The sequence below is a fragment of the Mustela nivalis genome, assembly GCF_964662115.1.
Source record: "Mustela nivalis genome assembly, chromosome: 1".
NCBI lineage: Eukaryota > Metazoa > Chordata > Mammalia > Carnivora > Mustelidae > Mustela > Mustela nivalis.
The window spans coordinates 194,268,558-194,286,410 of NC_139020.1; the positions used below are offsets into that span (position 1 = coordinate 194,268,558).

A 17,853-nucleotide genomic window follows, 5' to 3' on the forward strand; every position below is an offset into this window, starting at 1 on the left:
GCTCTCCCCACCTCTCCCACACCGAAGCGGGGAGGCGCCGGCGGGGCTTCCCCAGCTCCCAGCGCCCACGCCCGGGACTCCCCACCGGCCAGCTGGCCCGCCGCGCCCGGCCTCGCTCTCTCTCTCTTCCTGTTGGCTGGAGTGTGGACGCCGCCGGGCCCAGTGCCCGCCGCCAGGCCGGCTGGTCCCGGCCCTGCCCTGGAGACGAGCTGGGAAGACTCCAGCGGGGGAGGCTCTCGCCGGTCTGTCGCTGCTGGTCCAGCGATTCTAAGAGCAGCCCCTACCTTGATCCTCCAGTCTTTTGCTCTCCTGCCCCCACTTTCCATAACTCCCCACCGCCCCCAGTAGGAGCCCAAGGCTCCTTTCTGTACTGGAAACTCAGTGGCCAGGCATAACTCAGTCATTCATTCACTCATTCATTTCTTCACTGGTTACCCTCTGGGCCTAAAGTCCGGGGATGGAGAGGGACCCAAGGATCCCATTAGCTTGCCCCAAAAGCTCAAAAAGGGAAAAGCTGATGGTTCCATACTCCAAAGAAATTTCATTTTTCCAGAGGCAAAGAAGAGGGTTCCAGGTCCCAGGCCTTCTGGGAGAACACCTAGAAGGTATGGAGAGACAGCTCTTCCCAGCCAAAGCCTAATGGTTGGAAATGGGGGGCAATTCCTGAGGAGGACCAAGTTGATCAAGGGACTCATGGCAGAGACAGGTCATGGCTAGGACTTTGGTCTCAAGGAATACGTTGGTGGCAGCTCTTCCAATGGAGTGGGCTCCTGGGAGAATGGATGGGGACAGGGGAGCTACCACCTGTGCCGGTGGGAGGACCCTGGGTTGTGGAAGATGGGTGGGGAGAACAGGCCAGAGCAGGTGGGTCACTGGACGGGTGGGTGGATTGGGAGGGGGAAGAGTCTAGTGAGACCTCCAGGGATGGAGAGCCCTGGCAGAGATGCGGATCCCAAAACTCTATTTTAAGCGGGGGTGGGGGGTGGTGGTGGGCTGGACTGGAAAGAGCAAAATTATAATGATTCTTTTTTGCACCACAGAGAAAAAAAGGGTCCTGGTACCCTATACCTGGGAAGGGGGACCTGTTTTGAAAACACGTATGTCCGGTTTCCTTGTCCTGATGTCCCAAGAGGGTAGGCTCTTTCCACCAAACTGGACTCCTCTGGGCACATGGAATATCATCTGGGAAACAAGCCTTATGCCTTACCCTTCACATATGCTGTGTCCTGGGCCCAAATGCCATTTCCCACACCCTCATGTCTCTCCCTGTCTTGGTTGCATCCACTCACACGCCACTTCTCCCTGACATCCAGCTGTGAATCTAGAGCAATTCCCTGAGCTGAGGAACCGTATTCATTAGAGTGTTTTGTGTCCTGGTCCTCTTACCCCCACCCCATGGCTTCCCTGGGGCTGGGCTGGAGAGAAGGATGATGGAGGTGAGCTTCAGATGATTTCTGCCCACCTGGGATCAAGTTTCCTTTCCGATTCTTTCCTCCGGGCCCACAGTGACCAACTTATCCTCTCCCTCAGCATCAACAGTTAGCCCACTTCATGCTAGGCTGTACCCTTTGGGATCTCCGGGTCTAACCGCAAGACCTTTGCTCCCACACCCTAAAATTCACCTTAGGACATGGAAAGGAAGAATAATGGCTATCACTGATGGAGCCTCCCCAGGGTCAGGCCCCTGCACCCCATGAATGTGTTCACTCCGTTCAGTCCTCAAGACCCCACAAGGTAAGGACCACTATTAGTGCCACTTTGGGTGAAGAGCAAAACTGCATCTCAAAGACAGGTGAGACCACTTGCCCAAAAGGTACACAGCTAGGGAATGGCAGGGTCAGGATTCGAACCAAACTGCCCTGCTCCGAAGCCCATGTTTTATATCAGCGGTTCTCAATCTCAACACTCCTTTCCTTCGGCGCAGATAATTCCTTGCTGTAAGGACTGTCCTGTGACTTGCAGGATATTTAGCAGCACGCCTGCCCTCTACACACTAGATGCCAATAGCACTCCTCTCCCTCAAGTTGTGGCAGATAAAGATATCTCCAGACTGCCAAATGTCCTCGGTAGGGGAGGGGCAAGAGAGCAAAAATCACACCTTCTTAAGAACCATGAATTTAGAGCAGGGCTGGTAGCATGCTGTGGGAGCCAGAAAGACTTAAATTAGACACCAGGAAGGACTTTGTGGACCCTCGGGATTATGCAGACACATGAGCTCAAGGGCTGTGAGCACACACTGGCATCAGCCAGTCTCTCTGTTCTGGAAACTTCAAGGGGAAGTGTGGTGCACCCGAAGAGGGGCAGAGAGGCTGAGGCAGTGTAGGCCACACTGTGACAAAAGTACAGGAAGGATGCAGGGACCCTGAGGAGGGTCACCTCTCATGACCCTGGGGAGAACAAGCCAAGCTCAGCTGGAGCCACTGTGCATGGCAGAACTGTTCCTGTGCACCACACTGGGCTAGTATCCCTATAACATGCCTGCTCCCCACCTTGGAAGGGCCTCCTGAGGCCTGGGAGCAAGCCCGGACTATGTCACCTGCTAACTGTATGACCTTAGGCATCGACCACACCTTTCTGCTCATGACAGACCCATGTCAGGGGCTGAGTCACAGTTAGGTGAGATGAGGTGTGGGAAACCTCAGCCAGGTTGGATACCTGGTGAGTGCTCAGCTCCCATGGGCCAGGGCATAGGTACCGTCACTTTGCTGAGTCACAGGCTATCAGCCTCGGAAGAGCCCTCGATGGCCTCTCATGACACGGGGTGTAAATCCCCAAGCAGGGCTGGGCCCTTGGCAACTGTTCAGAAGTGGTACTTTCTCTTCTTCCTCCTCTGGATTTGCAGCCAAGGAAACAGGCCCATCACAGAGAGTGGTGGACAGTGTCCGGACCCCTACTCCTAGCACGCACCCAGGGCTCTTCCTCTCTGGGCTCCCTGCAGGGTATGCCCAGAGGAGGGCTGGCTTGATTGGTGCAGCTCCTACCCCATCCAAAGGCCATGAACGCTGGGGGCCCCCAGACCCCTCCATGGGAAGTCCAGGACTCAGCTAAACCAGCTGGAACAGGCCTGAACCTTCCCCTCTTCCCGGGGCCTACCTAACTGGGGGGGCAGCATGGAGTGTCCCCCCCCCCTTGATCCCTGCCAAAAGTTGGTCCTTGCTCTGGCCTTTCTGCCCCTCCCTTTCTTGCTCCTCTGTATCATCATCCCTGTCCTTAAAGCTTTGGCTGCAGGTGCCATCCTCATCACACCCAGAGTGCTAGCCTGGCCATGGTAGATTCACTCATGCTTCTTAAGCAGGAGGCCCACGTCAGCAGGGATGTTGTGCCTGGGCCATCGTTGGGGAATGGAGAAGCCAAGAGGGTTCTGTTGGAAGTTGGAAGGGCACTTGGGACATGGTCCAAACTGTGGCCCTATCTCAGGCCACAAAGATAGTCATGAGCAGGGATGGCAGCCTTGGGCACTGGGTAGGGGGCAAGTAAGTGCTGTGGCTTTGGGAGCAGTGCCACATGGTAGTAGAATGCTGGGCTAAGGGTTTGAGGGGCCAAGTTCACATCCTGGCTCTGACCTGGACCTGGACTTAACTGCAGATGAGCTTCCTCATCTGTGGAATGGAGATGATAAAAGTAATACTGGCCTGGTGGGCGGTTGGGAGGGTAGGAGAGACGGAGCTCATGGGGTGCTAGGCGTGAGACTCAATCCAAGAGTTAGTGAGACCCAGCTAACAGTCCCCAAGTTCTGTCCTCCATGCATTCGTGTTTGGGTGAAACTTGAGAAGTACTTGGGGGTAGGCAAGGGGAAGGTGCTTTCTGAGAGCATGGGGCACAGGGCTTTGCTGGGGCTCTCATGGGTATGCAGCCCCTGGCTTGCCCCAGTCCTATACTGACCATGGCAGAACACCTGCCCACCTGAGTTCCCACCTCTGGGGAGGCTGGATGGATGTCGGTGCTGTCAGAGCCAGGAACAGAACGGAAGCTTTTCCCTGGCTCAGAGACCCAAGGGAGCCTCCACCTCTTCCCCATCACCACTGGGCCTCTCCCATCCCTTCCTCCCCCCCACGCAACAGCACCCTCTGCTCTAATCCGCTAGGTCTCACACTAAGCTCTGACACCCGCGCTCGCCAGGCCCCTCGCCTCCTCGTCTACCCATGCCTCAGTTTCCTCCCGCAGCGGGCAGCTCACCCAGCCCAGCTTGGCTGGTGGGGTACGGGGGACAGGCCCTGCGCGTGAGGGCGGCCCTCGCGGTGGGGAGGGTGCGGAAGAACCGCAGGCACACGGTCGTCCACCGTGCGACACACATACACACACACACACACACCCCATCCGCGCCCAGACCGCCGCGCGCGCCCCCGCAGGCATGTCTCAGTGTTAGGGTACCGACTGGCCTCGGGCCCGGCCACGCCCCGCCCCGCCCCGCCCCGCCCCAGGGAAGCCTGTGGGAGCCGCGCCGGAGGCCCCGCCCCGCCTTGCGACGCACGCCGGGCTATAAAAGGGCCGGCTCTATTCCCGGGTCCGGCTGCCACCTGGAGGCTGGGCTGGCCCCGTCACCTCGGTCACCGCGCCACTTGGCGCCTTCGCCTCCTCATCCTTCTTCGCAGCGGGATCTGCGAAGTCCGTGAGACCTGACTGCGCCCATTTGGTGGACGGCACAGCCAACGCCGTGGGAAAGAGGGTCGTCCAAGGCACCGCAGCCTGTCCCCTAGGAGGGAGCCTGTGAGAAGACCGTGAGGACAGGGGCTTGGACTGGGGATGAGAGATGCGGAGAGAGAGTCACAGAAATCTAGAAAAGTAATGACACGCTTTGGCTATTCTGATGAAAAATAAGGAATTAAGGAAAATAAAGACGAGTTTACAGAGGAAAGTAGAAGTCTCCCATAATTACCCCGATAATTTGATCTCCTCAGATAGATCTACTCTCCACACTGATTATATCTTTAGAAACTGTTGTGCTGGAGGCCACCATCCGGAAAAACTTTCTAGAGAAGATGACAGAACACTCTGGGGCTTAGGACCCCTTAATAATTTTTCCCTGGGACAGGGATGGGGGGAGGGGGAGTGGTCCTAGGCTCCTGATCCAGGTTTCACCCAGGGTTTACCAATACCTGTGAGCAGGGGCAGTGGGCAGTGCCCAGAGAGAAGTGGTTGGGCCAGTTGGACCAGCAGAGTGTGAGCAAGCGCCCGCATACTGGCATAGCCAGCACCCTCCATCCCAGGTCCTCCAGGGTATAAGAGGCCCCAGGGCACCAGGACACCCCTTGTCAACCCACTCACCTTCCCCCCACACGCTACTCATCAAAACCCCTGCCTCTGCTCAAGCTGGGCTTTGTCCCTGGAATGCCATTCCGCCAAACTCTCCACCATCTCACAAAGCCCCCTACAAAAAGTCCTCCTCCAGGGAGCCTCCCAGATGCCTGCCACTCACCAAGGAGGTCCTCTGTTTCCCATAAGCCCTCCCTTCAAGGCTACCCCACCAGCCTGCACTGTCCAGAACCTGTCCTGAGGCCCCAACCACGTGGCACAGAGGCTCCGGAGAGGGAAGAACTAGCAGGCAGCCTCCACACTAACTGGCTATGTGACCTTGAGCAACTCCCTTGGGGCTGCTCTGAGGGGGGGATTGAAATGTTGGAAGCAAAGGGCCCAGCCTGTGCCCAGGGCTAGAAACAGGCCACTGGGCTATCCGTGTCCAGCTCCCTCAGACTGTGAGCTCCCTTGGCTGAGACATGACACCACCCCAATGCCCAGCCGGTTGAAGGGGGCAGAGGTTAGCCTCCCCGGGGAGCAGAGTCTCACCCTCAGACTGCTGCCCACCCCACCACCTTCACACGCCTGAGCCCTGTCTCTGCCCACAGGCTTCTGTGGGCAGAGGCTGTGGCCACCTTGGCCACAGCAGCTAGGCAGACAGCCAGGCTGCTGGGCAGCAGGAATGGTGAGGCCTTGGGGCAAGAAACACAGCCAGTTCCCAGACCAGCCCCTTGGGGCCTGTGAGCACTGGGCACTCATCCCAGAGCAGTGGAGGAAGGGGAGGAAGAAGGCTGGAATTTCTGGATAATGGGTGGCATTTGGATCAAGGGCTGGGGTACACAGTCTAAGCCCTCAGGTGGGACCCTTTACACTCCCGCTCTAGGCCAGTGGGGTGAGGACTCAGGCCGGCTGAATACAGCTGCACCAGGGTTCCCCAGGATGAGGACTGGAACTATAGCTTCAGGTACCGAGTCCAGAATCACAGAAGCCGCCAGGTGTGGGGGAGATTTGGGATCATGCGAGAGGGCCTTGCAAAGAAGACGAACTGACTTTCAACTTGGCCTCAGGTTTCACAACCTGGAAGCCTGGGAAGTTCATGCTGATGTCTGCTCTAGTTCTATCATGTTGCAAAGCAGCTGGGCTGGCGTGTCCTCCGGGGTAGGGGTGTGCACACATGTGCACCGCTCCCAGCCTTGGGGGCATCGCTCCAGGGCAAGCCTGGAGGGGGTTGAGATTAGAACTCAGGAAAGCATGAGTGGGTTTGAATGCCGGCCCTTAGGGGCTGCAGTGGGAGTGTTCTGGGGAATCTGACTTTGGGTTCTTGTGTATGCATGTAAGGGCCAGATGGTTTGGGAGGGGGTAGTTGAAAGGAACAGAGTGGCAGAAAAGCCCAGCCTTCCCTCCTGTTCCTCAAGGCCCCTCCTTCCACATCACCCTCCTGAAAACCCTGGAATCTAGAGAAGAAGTCCCCAAGGAAGGCTCCATGTCCCCCCAGGCTTTGGAGAAGGCATGTGGTGGCCAAACTTCAGTCACTGTCGGGAGTGCCATGTGTGCCTAGTACGGCCATGGTGCAAAGGAAGAAAAATAAACTTGTCCCCCCTGAGGCAAACGCCTGGGTGGCTCAGTTGGTTAAGCAGCTGCCTTCAGCTCAGGTCATGATCCCAGCGTCCTGGGATCGAGTCCCACATCGGGCTCCTTGCTCAGCGGGGAGCCTGCTTCTCCCTCTGCCTCTGCCTGCCATTCTGTCTGCCTGTGCTCGCTCTCTCCCCCTCTCTCTCTGATAAATAAATAAAATCTTTAAAAAAAAAAAAAAAAAAAAAAAAAAAAAAAAAAAAGCTTTGTTCCAGAAGAGGGGGAGGGGAGAGAGTCTTCATAGAGGCTGGGATGGACTGAAGTGGGCCTGCACTGAGCAGCCCTCTGCCCTGTCACTCAGCCTGCTCAACTCTTCCCCCCCCAGAGCAGCTGCCACCCCAGCCAGGCCCCAGGTCACGAGGGAAGCTCATGCAGGTGTTTGTCCCCAAGGTACCTCAGTCTCCTATTCTGACTTCTCCATTCATTTGTCCCCATTGTCGCCACCCTGGCCAGGCCCACTGGTGTCTCTCATCCAGCCATCTGCTATCTTGTCTACTCGGGACCCCACCACCCCACCCCCAACAGCTTTTTCTCCTCACAGCAACCACACAATACTCCTAACATGCCAAGGACTGCACACTCCCCACCCTGAAGCTGACCAAGGATCTCTCAGGACAAAGGACAAAGTCTAGACATGACCACCAGGCCCAGTATGGCTTAGCCCTCCAGCTCCAGTGAGAGAAAGTTCTTTCAGTTCCCGCTGGACAACATTCTGTAATTTCTCACCTCAGGACTTTCCCTGTGCTGTTCCCTTTGTTTGGTACTCCATGCCCAGCCAACTCCTTCTCAGTCTTCAAGTAGGTCTTGGCTTAGTGAGAACCTCCTCCAGGAAGCCTTCCCTAACCCCTTATACCAGGTTCAGTAAGACCTCAGACATCAGGGCAGAGTGTGCCTTCTAGCCCTGGGAAACCACACACCTGGGGCTTGAGGTATGGTCCAGAGGCCAAGCCCCAGCCTTAGCCCCCAGGTCTCGGAGGAAGAGAAAAGAGGGTGTCAGGAAGAAGCGAGGGCAACCGACAAGGGGCGGGGCTCAGTTTGGCTCCTGGAGCCCTGTCCCCCCTGCCCCATAGGGCCTCACCAGGTTGCTAGTACCACCAACTGTCCCCCAAGTCTACCTCCTCCAGAACTTCCAGCCCGTGGGTTACCTGGACCTGAGGCTCTCCTACTGATTATAGTCCCCTAGCTGAGCCCTGATCGAGGGAGCCCTAGCAATTGAGGGCAGACCTGGCTTCCTGGGGCTTGTCAGATGGGAGGCAGGCACAACCTAGATCCTCAGAGAAAGAGTAAACCGCCGGGCTGGGGTGAGACTAAGTGCACACTAATAAGTGAGTTTGTGTCAGGGCTGGGGTGGTGGCAGAGCCGAGGCTGACATGGGCCCCCAGTGGACCTGCTTAAGGAGATGCCTGGGGTGCTTGTCCCCCCCACCCCCCGCCATGCCTTTGACTCTGACCCGCTGCTGATCCCCACTCCAGCTCTGCAAGGGAGGCAGCAGAATGGTACCTGTTACTTTGCTGGTAGGACGATACTGGCTCCTTCCAGGGACAAGCTGAGCCGTTCCAAACAGCCTCTTGTTTAACACTTCCCTGCCAAGTAGGGGTGATGCCAACTTACAGGGGAGTCCACTGCTTGAGGCCTCTTGGCAGGTCGGGGGCAGGGCCAGGTCCCCAGGTTTGTGTGAAGCTACAGCCTCCAGGCTTCCAGGAGGAAGAGCTGGTGACTTCAGAGGCAGGGGCATTGCATGGTTAAGCCTGGGTCCCAAGCAGCCAGGTCCCCAGCTCGGTCCTCGGTGGCCACCTGACCTCAGGCAGGTAGTTCAGCTTCTCTGAAATGTGATGGAATGATCATAAGAGACCTAGCTCTCCATGGTCACGAGGATGAACTGACCCAGTGAGGGACAGAGGAGGAGGACTTCTGCCTCCCCTATCCCATCTGTCCCCTTCCTGGGTGTGCATGAAGGTCTCTGGGGAGCCCACATGGGAGTGCAGTTGTGAGGGGTATAGGAATCCTTTCCTGCCCTTCGGCCCAGCCACACTCTGCTCCCCCAACTTCCACAGAGAGCCCCCCCTCATTACTGTCTAATTGCCTGCACCTAGGTAGACCAGGCATTTTGATCCCATCCCAAAGATGAGGAAACTGAGGCTCGGGTGAATCCTTGCTCTAGGCTATACAAGTTGCTGGAGGAGACTGAGGCAGGAGTCCAGGGCCTGGCTTGTCCCCCTGGCCTGCAGAGGGTCCCTAGCCCCTTCCCCAGACAATACATGGGTGCTGAGGTAGGGGCCGGCTCTGCTGCCCAGCCATGGGTTCCAACAGGGCCTCGGCCAAGACAGCTTCTCAGGAAACTGGAACAGGCCAGAGGTTTCCAAGACTGCTAGCTAGGGCTGGGCCCAGATGGCATCCTGGACTTTGGTCCATGTCTCCACCAGAAGAGGGGATGGAATCTAGCATGATTTAGGAGGCCACACACCTGTTTTCCTCTGGCTGGCAGGGCTGCTCAGCGGGAGGCTCCCAGCTGCCAAATGCAGGGGTGACTGCCCTTTAGAAGCCCCTCTTCCCTTCCACACAGCTGTGGCGTTCCCAGCTCACAGGGCAGCCCGGGCTCCTGAGGCTGACCACCTGAGACCAGGAGCAAGCATTAGTAGACGGACCTATCCTTACAGCTCCTGTTGGAGGGCAGTGGCTAAGCTCAGGGAGCCCTGGCAGGAGGTCGGGGTCCCCCGGGGTGATGGCGGCTGGTCTTCTTGCAGGGAACTCAGCCACTCCGCTCTGCGACCTTGGCCAAGGCACCTCCCCTCCTGGCTTCAACTCCCTTATCTATAAATGGGGCTTTTTGTACCCATCAGAGACTCGGGGAGTGTGGACCAGAGAGAAGTCTAGCACAGTGCCTGGGTCAGATGTGTCCTTCCTAGATCACTGCGACCTCTGTTATAGGATTTAATTTTATTACCCGGGGTATATGGAGGGATAGCCCAGGGACGTTTCCTTTCCATTCCCTGAAGCCCTCTGCATAGAATCTAAGGTTTTTAGAAGATTAATGCAAGCCATTTCATCCAACTCCTCTAACAGTCTGTCATGGGAGACTGAGATCCCAACAAGCAAAGCGACTTGCCTAGGGTACCAGCAACAGACTTCAACGTTTAAGGCCAATTCCGGGAAACAGTGAGGGAGGCCTGTGGGGCTTTCACAGGGTACCCCAAGGGTCAGTGGGGGCCTCCCGTTCCCAGTGCCTTGGACGCCATGCAGACAATGGGAAATGAAGCCTTGGGGAAGGGGTTTTCCAGGTAGGCATGAGGGAGCACATCAGGAGGATAGAGTGTTTTAGCAGAGGATGCAGCAGAAGGGAAAGCCTAGAGGCAGGAATGATGGCAATAAGCACCTTAAAATGAATAGCTCGATGAAGGCACGGCCTTTATGGATTATATCCATGCTGTCTGGCTTTCCTGGGGCTGACAGAGCAGGGATCAGAGTGCCCTGCCCTATGCTGGTAATGGCCCAGGCCAGGCAGGGCTGGAGCTGCAGGGGGGATTCCACCAGCCAAGAGGCCCAGCTTCCCTCCTCCGAGGCAGTGCCTGAGGCTGACCACAGCCTGTTCCTTGAATACAGTCTTTGGGCATGGGTCTAGGAGCCTTCGTCAATCTTCGCCCTTCTGACCTTTGCTCTGGGAGCTCGTGCTCAGCCCTTAGCAATGGACGGCTGGGAACCTGACCCGCAGCTCGTGGGGCAGGGTGTGGGGGGGGTGTAGGGGGCTCCTGGGCCACCTCAAACACCTTTCCTCTCCTTCACTCTTGATTCACTCTTGATTTCATTCTTGATTCACTCTTGATTCTGAACCTTTGCCCCATGGTCTCAGACCCCCTGGGACCACTGTTCTGGTATGTGAGCTTCTAGCGGCCGGTAGGGTGAGACTTAGACCGTGTGTGTCTTTGTTCCTTCCCTAGATGCAGGGTCACTCCCTTAAAGGCTGTGTCCTCTTCTCCTGGTCACTGCCAATGCCACCACACATGTGGCCCCACCCCATGAGGGCCAAGTACACCGTAGGCACTTAGCGAAGGCTGGCTTTCCTCAGGCGGCACCCCTGCACCCAGAGACCGTGCTCAGATGTGTTTGTCCACTGCACATTTCTCGGCTTCTCCAGCTCAGGGTTTGCCCTGGAGGCACCTTTCCTCCCAGCACCCCCAATGGGACTCAGGCCAGCATCTTCCTGCATGAGACCAAGGCCTGGGTGGCTGAGGGGAGGAGGAAGGGGGGACAGAAGGGAGAAGGACAAGGACAGAGAGTCTATTGTGGGTCTGTGGCTCCCCAGCCCGCTCCATACTATGGCTTCCCACAGTGTCCAAGAGTGCTCTTGGTGCTCCCCATCGTCTTCCCCAGCTGCCTGGCTCCCCAGAGCGGAGGTGGGTCTGGAGAGACTGTGGGCTCCTGACCCCTTGCACCCTGCACTCAGAGGTCAACCTTTTTGGGGGGCCTTCTCCCCAAAGAACTCAACCTTTCACCGTATTAGGCAACAGCCAGCTGGTATGGGGCTGCCTGAGAACATCAAAATGAGACGTGACAATAGTTGTTTCTGCTCGGGGCCCCAGTGCGGTGCCAGGAGAGAATGAGAAGTGGCCTGGGATAGCTGACTCTGTCCACAGTGCAGAGCTCAGCAGGCCCAGGGGACACAGGGCTCTGGGGAGCTCCCACTGGCCCCATCTTTCCCTGGCCTTCAGGTTCAGAGCATCCTAAGTCCCCAGCTCCAGGGCCCGCCACCAGCCTGCATGCCTACTAGTTGGGTCCCCTGGGGTAGACTCTGGCCTCTGCAGAAGATATGGAGCACATGAACTTGACCTCAGATTAGAATAATAGAATAGAATAATAATAGAATAAGAGAATAATAATAATAACAGTAGTTCCAGCCCCCATGTATCAAGTGCCCATGACCTACCAGGCCCTGAGCTAATACTGGATGCTCTTTAATTGACCAGTCTCTGGTCACTTAAGCCTTTAGCACCTAAACACTGTCAGTACCCCCATTCCTCAGGAGGGGAAACTGAGGGCCAGGAAGGCTGAGTGACATGCTCAAGACACAGTCAAGCTGAGCCTCACAGCCACTAGGCCAGGCTGCCCTAAAGCCACAGGAGTGAGAGTGGGACAGTTGGCCTCTGGCCTGGGGGTGAACCAGACAAGAGATGGCGTGGAGGTACTGGCAGCTGGCCAGGGAAGGGCGGAGCTCCCCCTCCAGAAGGCTGCTTCTCCAGCCGCAAAGACTGGTGCAGATCTTGCCTACTTAGTCTCATGGGGCAGGTGTCCAAGGGGCCTTAGGGGGCTGGGAGAACAAGCATAGCACACTGGTCCGGGGCCTCCCCGTGGGCCCTGTGGGTCTGGCCACCACCCTCGGGGCCCACCAAGAGGGGCCATCCCGCCCAGCCCTGCCTGCTCTGATCCTGCAAGATTCTCCCCCCACAACTTGGGAAGCTGTGTGAGGGCACCCGAGCCCGAGTGCCCCTCGAACACCCTGGGCCCAGAGAGGATGCCCGGGTCTGCCAAATAAAGAAGGTGTGGGCCTGCCTCCGGCAGCATAGGGCCTCGCCGCCTGGGCCCTTCCCTGGATTATCTCTGGAATTTGCCTTAGAAAACTCTTGGTTGCAGCTGACTGGGGAGGGCAGAGCCAGGCCTGCCCTTGTCACAGGACTCAGGGTCTCAGGCACACTATGGGGAAATACTGATGGGAATCGGACTTGTCACTTGCCCTCTGCTGTTCTTTCCCGTTCTTTTCTCCCTACTCCCCTCTGGCTCTTGCAGATACACTGGTTAAGAGGCCACGCATTCATATTTCCATCTCCACAAACGGGAACTACAAACTGACCTTGTGCTTAGTAAGCAACAAGGAACCTGCAACCCTTTATTTAGTCCTACTCAGTGCAGAGAGTCGAGGAGAGGTGAAAAGAGGAGGGGGCATATTCTGCGTGGGCTAGGGCGCCCCACTCGGTGCTGGTGGCAGGTCTTACTAAATGATCACAGACCTTCTGGCTGAGCCTGGAGGGATACAGCTCAGAATCCTTCTTAACACAGTCTCAGGGAGCCATCAGCAACCAGTCACAATCGACATACCAAGTCGTAACTCACTGACCTTCTCTTCTTCAGCCCACCCCCTTGCCAAGGATTGAGGCCAGGGTGAGGCCAGGGCTCCCGTGCAAAGCTATCCTTGTCCTGTCCCACCTTGCACTGCCTGTGCCCTGATTTCTTTGTCCTCATTCTGATGCCTAACACAGGACAGGGAGAGGGCAGACGGGATCGTCTGTCATCACATCTCGGGTTCCTGTGAGGCACTGATGGCCTGGTTAGGGACTTGGCCCCACAGTGGTGCAGAGCCTTTAGACCGAAGATGTCTGGGTTGCTGATCCGAGCACCTTCAACAGCTGTCTCCATCTGGGAACCTGAGACCCTCTTCAGACACATGTCACATGTCTTCTCAGAGCTACCCTGGGGCCCAGGGAACACGGGTCCACTTGCCTGGCTTCCCGCCTCCCCCAGGACTTCACTGTGCATTCCCTCCCAGGTTGAGGACAAGATCCTGACCACTAACTTGCTTTTTGCAGTCATTCAAACACGTGAATTAGCACCTACTGAATGCCAGAGCCTGTGGCAGGGGCCAAGGGCTTCCTTGAGCAGAAACAGAAGGTCCCTGACTCAAGGAGCTTGAGGTCTGCAGGGGAAAGAGGTGTCTTCCAAGATGGTTTGTTGAGAAAGCATTAAGCTCAGGATCAGACAGTTGGGATGTCAGTTCCAGCACTGCCACTCAGGCCTCAGTTTCCTTGTCTGTGACATGAGGATTATAGTCATAACCCAGTAACACTTGCCTCACAGACTTATTAAAGGATTAAAGATAATTTATCCCATCTTTCAACATTGTTGAGCACTTACTAGATGCCAAGCCTTGCGTTCAACTCAAGGGATGTGATTGCTCTCTTAGAGCTGACAGAAGAAGGAAGAGCAGACAAATCACTAGGAAAAGACCACACAGAGGGAGCAGAACCCAGATGGGGGAAGCCTAGGCACTGGGAGAACCAGGAGAACCCCTAACTCCACCCAGAAAATCAAAGCAGCCTTCCTGGAGGAGGTGACTCCTGAAGGAGGAGAATGAATAGCCAGGCTTAGGGAGAAAGGTGTTCCCGGTGGAGGGAGCAGCTTGGGCAAAGGTTAAGCAGTGAAGATGGTGGACAGGAAAGTGCCTGGCAGTGGGCTTCGGCATTTGTTGAAAAAAAATGCAAGTCAGGAGAAGGGCCCAAACTGGGTGCTGGATGTGGGACAGATGAACTGGGTCGGGTGTGTCCAGGGAGCTGCATTATTTACTGTCCCAGCTATAAAATATTTACATGGGCTTCCTGATGATTTATGGTGTTTGCTTTCCTACCTCTGGGCTCCTGGCAGGTAAACCACGTGCCCCAGAGCTAAGCCCAGGAGGAGTCCTAAGGCGCTGGCGCAGAGCCCCTCACTGGGCTAGGAGGAGGGCTCTGCTCCCTTCAGCCAAGCTGTTCAGCAGCTCTGAATTCTAATGAAGCGTGAGCCCCACAGGCCTGAAGCCCTCACCTGAGTCCCCAGGGCAGAACCAAGAATCCAGGGTGACAGAGATCCAGGCTGCGGGACAAGGCAGGCCCAGACAGTGGCCTGGAGCTCGCTGGCTATGTGGTCTTTCACAGGTTCTGGACCTTTCTCCCCCTGTGTCCTCCCCCTGTAAAATGGGGTAAATAGTGCAGTGTTTTGAGGACACTGAGATATCACACGGCACAGTATGTGAGCTGGGTGACAGGAAGCTTTAAATTCCTACATGTTTCGTTAAATGTCTGCAAAGGGTAATATTAGGACAACTTGTCTAATGTAGCGCACCTCAACTCTTATAAAGTGATTCAAAAGTGTCTTATGTGGGAAGTGGGTATGCGTTGTAACCTGCTTGGGTTGAGAGCTGCACCTGCAGAAACCTTAGAAGGGCCTGACCTCTCTTTTCATGGGAGGGAGACCAGCCTCCTTTGCTCAGCCCCTCTCTTGGATTCTTTCTAGAGGGCGGCCCAGTTTCCCATTCTTTTCTGCAAAGGAAGAAAGAACAAGCTCCAGACAGTGGGAGGTTAGTGGGATAAGGGGCTCAGGTGAACCTCTGTCCAGGCCAAGGTGATGCCTCCTCTTCCTCCAGGGAGAAGCAGCCCCTCAGGCAGAAGGCAGAGCCCCCGACAGCAGGAATGGCTCCTGGCCATGGGGGCAGGAGGTCTAGGCCATGGCTGATGGGCTCTCAGGTTCCCGCAGATCAGGCTACGGGGAAAAGTGGGCACATGACCAGGTGGGCTCTAGTCTGAATGGGCAGGACATTAGCTGAGCAGGGATGCTGTAATCAGTAGATTCCTGAGATAGGCTCCTGGAGAATCATGATCCAGTCGTGGATGTGGACCAGGGTCTCCTTCCGCGGCCCTCATGGACCAGCTTGATCAACCTCTCCACTGAGCAGACAGGCACACTGAGGCCAAAGAGAGAAGGGATCAGAAGGCCACACCAGATCAGACTTGGGACAGGAACCCAGGGATATCATGCCCGTGTTCTAAGAGTCACAGATCTGTGGACTTTCAGAGAGCAAATGTCCTCAGGGACTACCTGGTCTGTCCCCCCCCATCACAGTGCACAAAAGAGGAAAGTGCACATCCTGGACCTGTTTGCCTTTCCCAGCTCTGATCTTTGTGGAAGGGGGACAGTCTCTTCAGGCTGCCTTCCCTGCACTTTCTCTGTGGCTTGGTTTAGCCTCTGGAGTTACTGCAGGGGAAAGTGGACAGGGACAAGAAGAGAGACGCTTTGGGCCTGCCTCCAGCTGTGGCTGCATCTTCTCCACAGCCTCAGCTCCCTCTGGACAAGAGCCAATGAGGTTTTAGCTTCTTCTGGATGACATGGGTATCAGTCAGTAATACTTTAGTGAGAATCAGCTGATGAGTTCCTTAAGCTCACTGCACAAAGCAGAGAAGCTAGCACAGAGCCAGGGTGAGGAATGCAGATCTCCAAATGGAGAGGGAGCTGAGGAAGAACAGTCGGTTGTCTTAGGCACGCCCTTTCATCCTGGACAAGTGGCCTTACCTCTCTGGGCTTCAGGGTTCAACAGGAAAAGAGAAGCCACCTAGGTATTTCAAATAGATGGAATTAAATGCAGGGAATCCACGACACAGGGGATGGAAGAGTGGAGATGTTATGGGGGAAAGGAAGCCCAGAGAGAAGAAGCCCAGAGAGAAGGACCAGCAAGAAGCCACCCCCATCCCCAGGCTAAAGGGACAAAGGGTAAGGGGGTAGTATGCATGTGCTACCCCCCCCCCCCGGAGATCCCCTCCCTAGACCTCCTCGGCCTGTTGGATTTTCCCCAGTACGTTTCTCAACCAGGGTGTTTGTAGCAGCAACTTCCCCATTTTGCAGATACTTCCCTCCCTCGGCCTCAGCTCTAGGACACACAGCTCTCTGGAGAATGGCTGCCTCTTCTGCCCAGTTTGTCTGGACCTGGAGAGCCTGGGACCTGTGCCTCACCCCTACCATGTCCAGAGGGAATGCAGGGGGCTTACTAGGCTGAAATGCCAGGAACCTGTGGAGAGGGCTGAAGACTGGTGCCCTCTGAGCAGGGCCCTGGAAACCCAGAAAGTTGAAATCTCCATCCCACTGTCCAAACTTCAAACAGCAGCAGCCCCTCGGGATCTTGAGACCCATGCTCTGTCAACCAGTGGACCCGTAAGTATTTACTGAGCACCTACTGTGAGCTGGGCATCATCACGTCACCTTGGCTTTACCTGACTCCAGACCTGTGATGTGAGCATTCTGATATAAGCCCATTTTACAGATAGGAAATGGAGCCTTGGAAGGGTCCTGGGTCCCTACACTAAGATGGGACTGTGCTAGTTTACGTTTATTCCCTCACAGCCCTGAGGTATAGACGTGGAGAACACTTGGCATTCACCATTTCAACATCAAGGGTTTCAAGAATTCAAGAGTAACCCTAAAGGTCGGGGATTTTTCTGACTTTTATAGCATGACTTGGAACCTTGCCTAGGTCAAAGCAGGTGGCGGGAGGCTGATTTGGAGGTTTAAGCAAAGAAAACCAGGCTGAGTTCCTAGGTAGCGCCCTGTGGGAAGGCAAGAGGCATATCAGGCTCTGGGATCAGGTTACCCTCCCCCCATTACAGTTGCCTGACCTTGAGCTGGTCCCTTTATCTCCTCGGTTGTAAGATGAGATTCATAATGCTGATCTTGATGAGTTCTTGTGAAGACCATAATCGCACATGTAAAGGTCCTGATGCTCCTGGCACATAGTAGGGGCTGTGAGGTCCGTGATGTTGACTGTGGCCTTGTAGATGGCGAACCCATAAACATTCATGGCTATATGACAGGCCATGAGGCCTGAGTCAGAGGGAGCTCCAAGGTCAGGCAGGGTGATTCTAGGAGACCAGGGCAGTGAGGAGGGTCCGTGCAAGTGAAATGTGAAGATCAGACAGGCAGGAGGGGCTGAGGGGTGTGCTCAGGGGCTCCGGCCTTTGAGATCCCAAGACGCCTGGGTACAAAGGGCAGCTCAGCCCCTTCCTGGGGGGATGACCTTGAACATGTTACTTCAACGGGTCCTCGCTTTCTTCTATAAATCAGAGGTATCATCAGTGCCCATTTCCTAAAGTATGTGGGGGCGTGGAAGTGCCTGGGATACGCCTGGCCCATGCTAAGTGCTCAGCCAAGTCCATAGACACTGTTCTCCAACATCCGTGGTTACTAGCATTTTCATGGCAGCAGGACAGGAACTCCGGGGCGTGAGTAGACAACTGATGGTCCTCCATGGTACCAGCGATGTTTCCTGGGCCCTGAGCCCCACCTGCCTCTCAGCTTTGGCCTTCTCTGAGCGAGCATTCCTCTGGTTTCCCATCACTTCCCATCAGATTTGGGTAGGGGAGTGGCCAAGGCCTCCTGACCAGTGGCCTTCTGACAGTTTCATGCTCCCCTATGAGTAGG

The 17,853-nt window shown here is 55.9% G+C and overlaps 1 long non-coding RNA gene across 1 annotated transcript in view; it reads right to left on the minus strand.

The window, feature by feature from the left end:
- LOC309870760 overlaps positions 1-17,853 on the minus strand; it is a 280,290-nt gene that overhangs the window by 82,906 nt on the left and 179,531 nt on the right. The window lies entirely within an intron of this gene.